Source organism: Anneissia japonica, unplaced genomic scaffold (genome assembly GCF_011630105.1).
Source record: "Anneissia japonica isolate Jap-2015-1 unplaced genomic scaffold, ASM1163010v1 scaffold1374_len1023071_cov147, whole genome shotgun sequence".
Classification (NCBI taxonomy): Eukaryota; Metazoa; Echinodermata; class Crinoidea; order Comatulida; family Comatulidae; genus Anneissia; species Anneissia japonica.
This window is the reverse complement of record NW_022728671.1, coordinates 713,601-719,682: the sequence shown is the minus strand read 5'-3', so window position 1 is coordinate 719,682 and position 6,082 is coordinate 713,601.

Here is a 6,082-nt window from a genome sequence, read left to right as displayed (position 1 = left end):
TCAAATGTTATTAGTGTTGGTGTTGCATATCGTATCGTCCTTGAATTAATAGTCTTTCGTAGATTTTGTTTTTAACAAGTTTGCGTTTGATTCAATCTCTGAGATGTCAGACATTATTCACGTTCCCAGTACGCATTTGAGAATAAGAGCATTAGCCAAAGACTTATTTCTATCACTCTCTATTGTATCAGGATGAAAGAAAATAAATTAAAAAAAATATGAGAAGAAAGCTTGTGAAGCAGACACAGCCAAATCATTATTATTATGTAGACTGTTTTATGAAGTACTATTTACATATTTTTCATCACGTAATAATGATAATAATAATAATAATAATAATAATAATAATAATAATAATAATAATAAGATTTAGAAAGCACACAAATCCACTACAGTCAACAAAGACTAGGAAAACCCCCCAAGAACAGGTGTAAAATTTAATGTTTTTCATCATCATTTAGTGTGGATTACTTTATTTCTGATTTATATGTGATTTAAATAACTTTAATTTTAATTATAATAAATCTGAGGTGACGTAAACTTTTACATATAATGTGTGTGTGTTTTTTTTTTTATAGAATGTAGTATTAGCATTTCTTTTTAAAAATGGATCATTTGTAAGAACATGCTTTGCATGAAAATGCCATCCATTTGAAATGTATTACAATAAAAATTATCATCGTATTATTCATTATAATTCTTGTAATCATTATCATTAATAGTATTGTTATTGTTGTTCCTTTCTAATTCGGGATCTGGAAAAATAATGTGTTAGAATGAAATAAACATTTGCATCCAATATTAATTTTGACTATATTTTTATAGTTCGCCGTTAGTGAAAATCAAGTTGTCTAATATGTTCATCTTTTCAATGATTGCTAAACTTACCAGGACGATTTTCTTACATTGTTGATTAATTTATTAGCTCATGTAGACTAGGCCCTTAAAAGCGTGACTCAATCTTAATTTTTCTCCTATGATATATTTTCCTTCAGGTTAAATTCACCGCGGGGCAAGATTCACATTACGTCGGTTCATAGGGGTTGACGGAGAACTTTTAATTTAAAGCAAATCTTGCAAAACCAACCTATGATGATTCAATTTAAAAGTCTTGTATTTTAGAGTGATTGAATGTTTTCCATGATATTTTTAGGCAAATGCATAAACGGTACTTTTTGTCTCCAGTGGCGAAAACATGGGGCTGGAGTCCCTGAGGCTTTCTAGAACTGGGGGCCTTTTTTGGGTCCCGGTCACCAATCCATTGTGGGATTTTAGATGTGCTCGTTTTTTAATCATGTTTTTGTCTTTGTAATAATATTTTGAACTGCGAAATAGGCCTACTTGATATATTAATCAGTGGCGAAGGCAGAAATTTCGGAAATACAGGGGCAAAAGTCAGGGACAGACTTTCACAGATGGAGAGTTTATACCTCAGCCCCACCATGGTTAGGGCTCAAGTTTGAAAATTTATGATTATGGCACCTTCTGAAATTGCACTCACATAATTTCCTTTTTAGCTTCACTTTTTAAATTGCTTTTTTAAAATATAAATTGAGGGGGGGGGGGCGGCCGACAGGGCCCCGGGCAGACAGGGCCCCTCGCCGACAGAGCCCACTGGATATAATTTAATATGTGACCTACAGTCGATATCGGAGACACATTATGCTGTTATGTATAAAAAAAAGCCATTGTTTTCAAATACATTGCGTTTCATGATTATAGTCCAAAAATGCATGCGATGAGTGACTTCACAAGTTGACTCAGGTAATTACAAGTTTACGATGAAAAATGGACCGTATCCACATACCGTATACGCATGCTGCCTAAATTGATGATTTTCCAAAATGATGTCGACAGTGTTGTTGTTTTAATGCTTTCATGTAAAACAGCAAGTGCCTAGAATTTCTAGTTTGTTTTGGCTATGAAAAAAAATTATAATGATAATTACAAAGTTACTCGTTTGAGTTGTCGATACAGGAAGCATAGATTGGTTGTGTTGTTTTTTTTGTTTTTATTTAAATTACGGTACGCGACATATTTTTTAAACATATGTATTTATTAAAATAATGTGACCTAGTACTATATTAGTAACCCGTACTCTATTGTAACAAATGAAAACAACTAACCCATGGTTTTCATGGAGGTTCTACGGTAGTCGTGTTTAGTTGTGTTCATACAATCAATTGCATTGCGTTTGCTTCTCATTATGTAAAAGATAATGAATTATATAGGCCTACAGTAAACATTTAAAAATAAGGTATTAAAATTATGAAATGAAGATAATATAATTATTACGGTAATACTTACACACAATTCTTGCATGTTTTTGCCTAGATATGTTACTAGTGCACAGTATTGCTGAACATTTTCCATCCCACTGCCCACCCCACTTAAACAATGGTATTGTGTGTGGTTTTGTCTAGGTGGTTATTGTCCAGGGTGGTTTTTGTTCGATTTCCATGTTACTAGGCCTAAAATACGTATTCATTTACTGAAAGTTGATAACTTACATAATGAATGTAAATTTACAGCCAAGGATTAAATTTCGTTTAAGAAATGGAATGGATTGCCCGTTTTACTTGACTTCAGATATCAATTATCCTCAGGTGTCTTCAGGTAAAGTCGCAATTTATAATCTCGTCAAAACTGAAATACACACTTAACTCTGACAGATTCTGAGTATAAAAATGAAATATTATTTATCTGCCATTTCATTGTATTCACCACATGACACAAGGCGTAATCGAAATTGGCGTCCAAATAAACATAAGCTATCGTATTTCTGTTATTGTATTAGGTATATGTAAATCCTGACATGAAACTGGGAATTGGGAGATGTGCATAAGTAAATCCAGCGGGATTAATAACTTGGAGTTGTCTTAAACACTGACACAAGCTTCATCACCCTGCTTTCACCAGACAGACATTTCACACTCCATATGGTCATGCTCTTCTATAGGCCTATAAAGCAATATGACCACTCTGCATGAACACGCCAGTCGGTTTATTATACTATGAGTGTTATTATTTGAAACATTGAACTGACTAGGTTGTGTATAAGCATAGGCCTATGTGTGTATTGTATGATTGGGACCAATTGAAAATAAATATATTGAAGTCAAATGCACATAATACATTGATAGTCGTGGTTGGATACATAGTGTTTATATGTATTATATATGTATATTTCTATACTATATGCGTCCATCAACAGAGGACGCTGCATAAGTTTAAAGAAGACGTACCGGTGTAATGCAGTGGTTTATATACTAACTCCGTAATCAATTTCTATTCACTTTTATATTAATGCATATCTTTATTAGAATTTACAAGATAATCAGTAGTCCAGGTTGTTGTGCGTGGGGACAATTTTTTCACTCTATATCTACACATAAAATAAAGATAAAGGAAATTACGAGGGAACTTTTAACTATTATTATAATACTATTGATTTCATCCCTTCTTCTCGATTGTCCGTTGTTAGTGTCGACGTCTCGTTATCTGTCTCTTATACACATCTAGATGTGTATAAGAGACAGACTTTACATATAGGATTAGGCCTACCCGAGGACGTAAAGTGGATGTAATGTAATCATGGCACTACTTAACTTCTGTCTCTTATACACATCTAGATGTGTATAAGAGACAGCAGGAACACCAGTAAGATTATGCCGTAAATTTATTTTGGTAATGAAATTTATTCAACAGGAAAACCGGTAAGATATGCCGTAAATTTAATCAGTTATAAACTGAACAGGTAACCTGATTTATTCTATTTATTGCTCTTCTTTACCTTTTATAATTTGTATGTATAAGGCGATTTATAGGGTATTTCACGTCTAACATTATATAAACCTGTATTCAAATTATGATAGCGCCGTAAATAACATCACTGGTATTAATATTATTATTTATCTATTTGTTTATATAAATCTAGATATCTGCTGTAGTAAGAATTAAATTTTATTTATTTCAGAACATAAATATATTTGTATATGTTTGTATATGAATATATTTACATTGTAGTAAAAAGTTAATTAATTAATTTTTTAAAGGTAACACGTAACCCATATGAGCTTTGCTGCACCCTTTTCTCTTATTTTACCTAAATTCTTACGCGCCAGTGACTGATATTGAATATATAGTATGTTTTCATGCTATTCTAAGCATGACGCTGAGATGGCTGCAATGTTGATTGAATTAGCCCTGAATTACGACGATATCGTTTCTTGAAAATGTATTTGAACAGATAAGACCTCATGTCTTCTCCTTCATCTATGGTCTCTGGCAACGCAATACGCCAAGGGTACCAAATAAAGATTTCTGTGTAAAAGTAATTACTAACAAGAAATATTTCCTATGAAAAATGCCGCAACATCTTTTACTTATGACTGGTTTGTATTTCCAAACTTAATACATTTATGTATACTTGAGAATGACCTATATCATCTTCAATACATTTCTTTTTATGATATGACACATAAACATAAAAATAATAGCCAACAGGTAGAATTGGTTTATGACTGGTGTAACAATAGCTATTGCGGTCACAGGATAAAAAATTAAAAAAAAATTACTTAACAGTACTCCACATTAGAAATGTAGGAAGTACAAATATGATTTGATGTAGGCCTGGGCCTACTATATAGACTTTCTTTAACTTGTTTTCTTACCATTATTGTTGTTGTTGTTGTTGTTGTTGTTGTTATTATTATTATTATTATTATTAATATTATTATTATTATTATTAATGATAATATTATTGTTATTATTTTTAAATATTTTATATTATTATTTGTATTCAATTTTTAAAAATATATTTTATTATTTTTATTATTCTGCTGGCTGTGTTGGACGATTTATAAATAAATTCCATCATACCGATTTTTATGCTTCAGCTTAAGACTGGCTGCCCCCACCCCACTAGCTATAGGCCTACTGCTCTCACTTTCTGTGTGGCTATTTTTGTCGGATTGTCAATAATGGATGCATACGACGAAGTGCGTACAGCACCTTTCGAGACAATATGCGACTAATTCTAGGCTGGCCCCTACTACTTGGCTATTAGTAGCTACCCAGAAAGGCCTAGCCTAAGTTGTCTCGTCGCAGTTTATTTGGTTATTTTTTTTATCGGATTGTCAATGCATAAGTACGTACGACAAGAGCCAAATAAACTGTTGTTTTCGATAATTTACTTAAAATTCTCCCTGGATGCACTGTAAGTAGGCCTTCAATAGCCAAAGCTTCGTCCGGCATTCTCATTATTTTCAATCTTCATAGCCATGCATGATTGCATTAGCTTGAGTTGCACATGCTTTATTGTTGCATAAAAAAGTTCGATTTTCCAATTTCTATTTCATACCCTCTTCGCGGACTCTTTTTGGTTCCTGAGACGTCTTTTTAGTAACTGCGCATGCTCGACATGTCTCGACAACGTCACTTACTTAGTGCACATGCTCACTGGCTGTCTAGCATTTCCAAGCGCATGCTCACTGTGTTTTTATACTTATTTCAGGCAGTGGCGTAACGATAGGGCCGGGGGCCCTGTGTATTTCTGAAACTGGGGGCCCTTTTTGGGACGTCGCAGTCACCAATTCCATCTTGGAATTTTAAGTGTGCATTGTTATTCTAAATTTTTTAATGACGAATAAATAATATAATATGTGTAATATCTATTATAAAGATTATCGGTCCAGCGCCCTCTCTAGTTGCTAGGGGCTACCATCTGTAAGAGGGCGCTTACATGAAGCGGTAACGGACTCAAACAGCTCCGTCAGAGATTTTAAAAAAAACTGCGATTTTTCCCCTCGTAATGACTGATAGTTCAAACTGACTCAAGGAATAACTACAATTAATACTTTAAAAGGCTCATCAAGCTTTAAAATTGACAGAAAATCGAAAATGGGTAAGAAAAAACCTGTAACTACTGTATCACCACCAACATCCCCGGAAAACAAACCGGAAACTGCCGCACCCGACGATCCCATGACCACTATGACCGAGTTGAAGCGGGAATTTCAGTCGATGCAGAAACGGGACGGTGAACTACACGTTAAGATCGATCAAATAATCCTAAACCAAA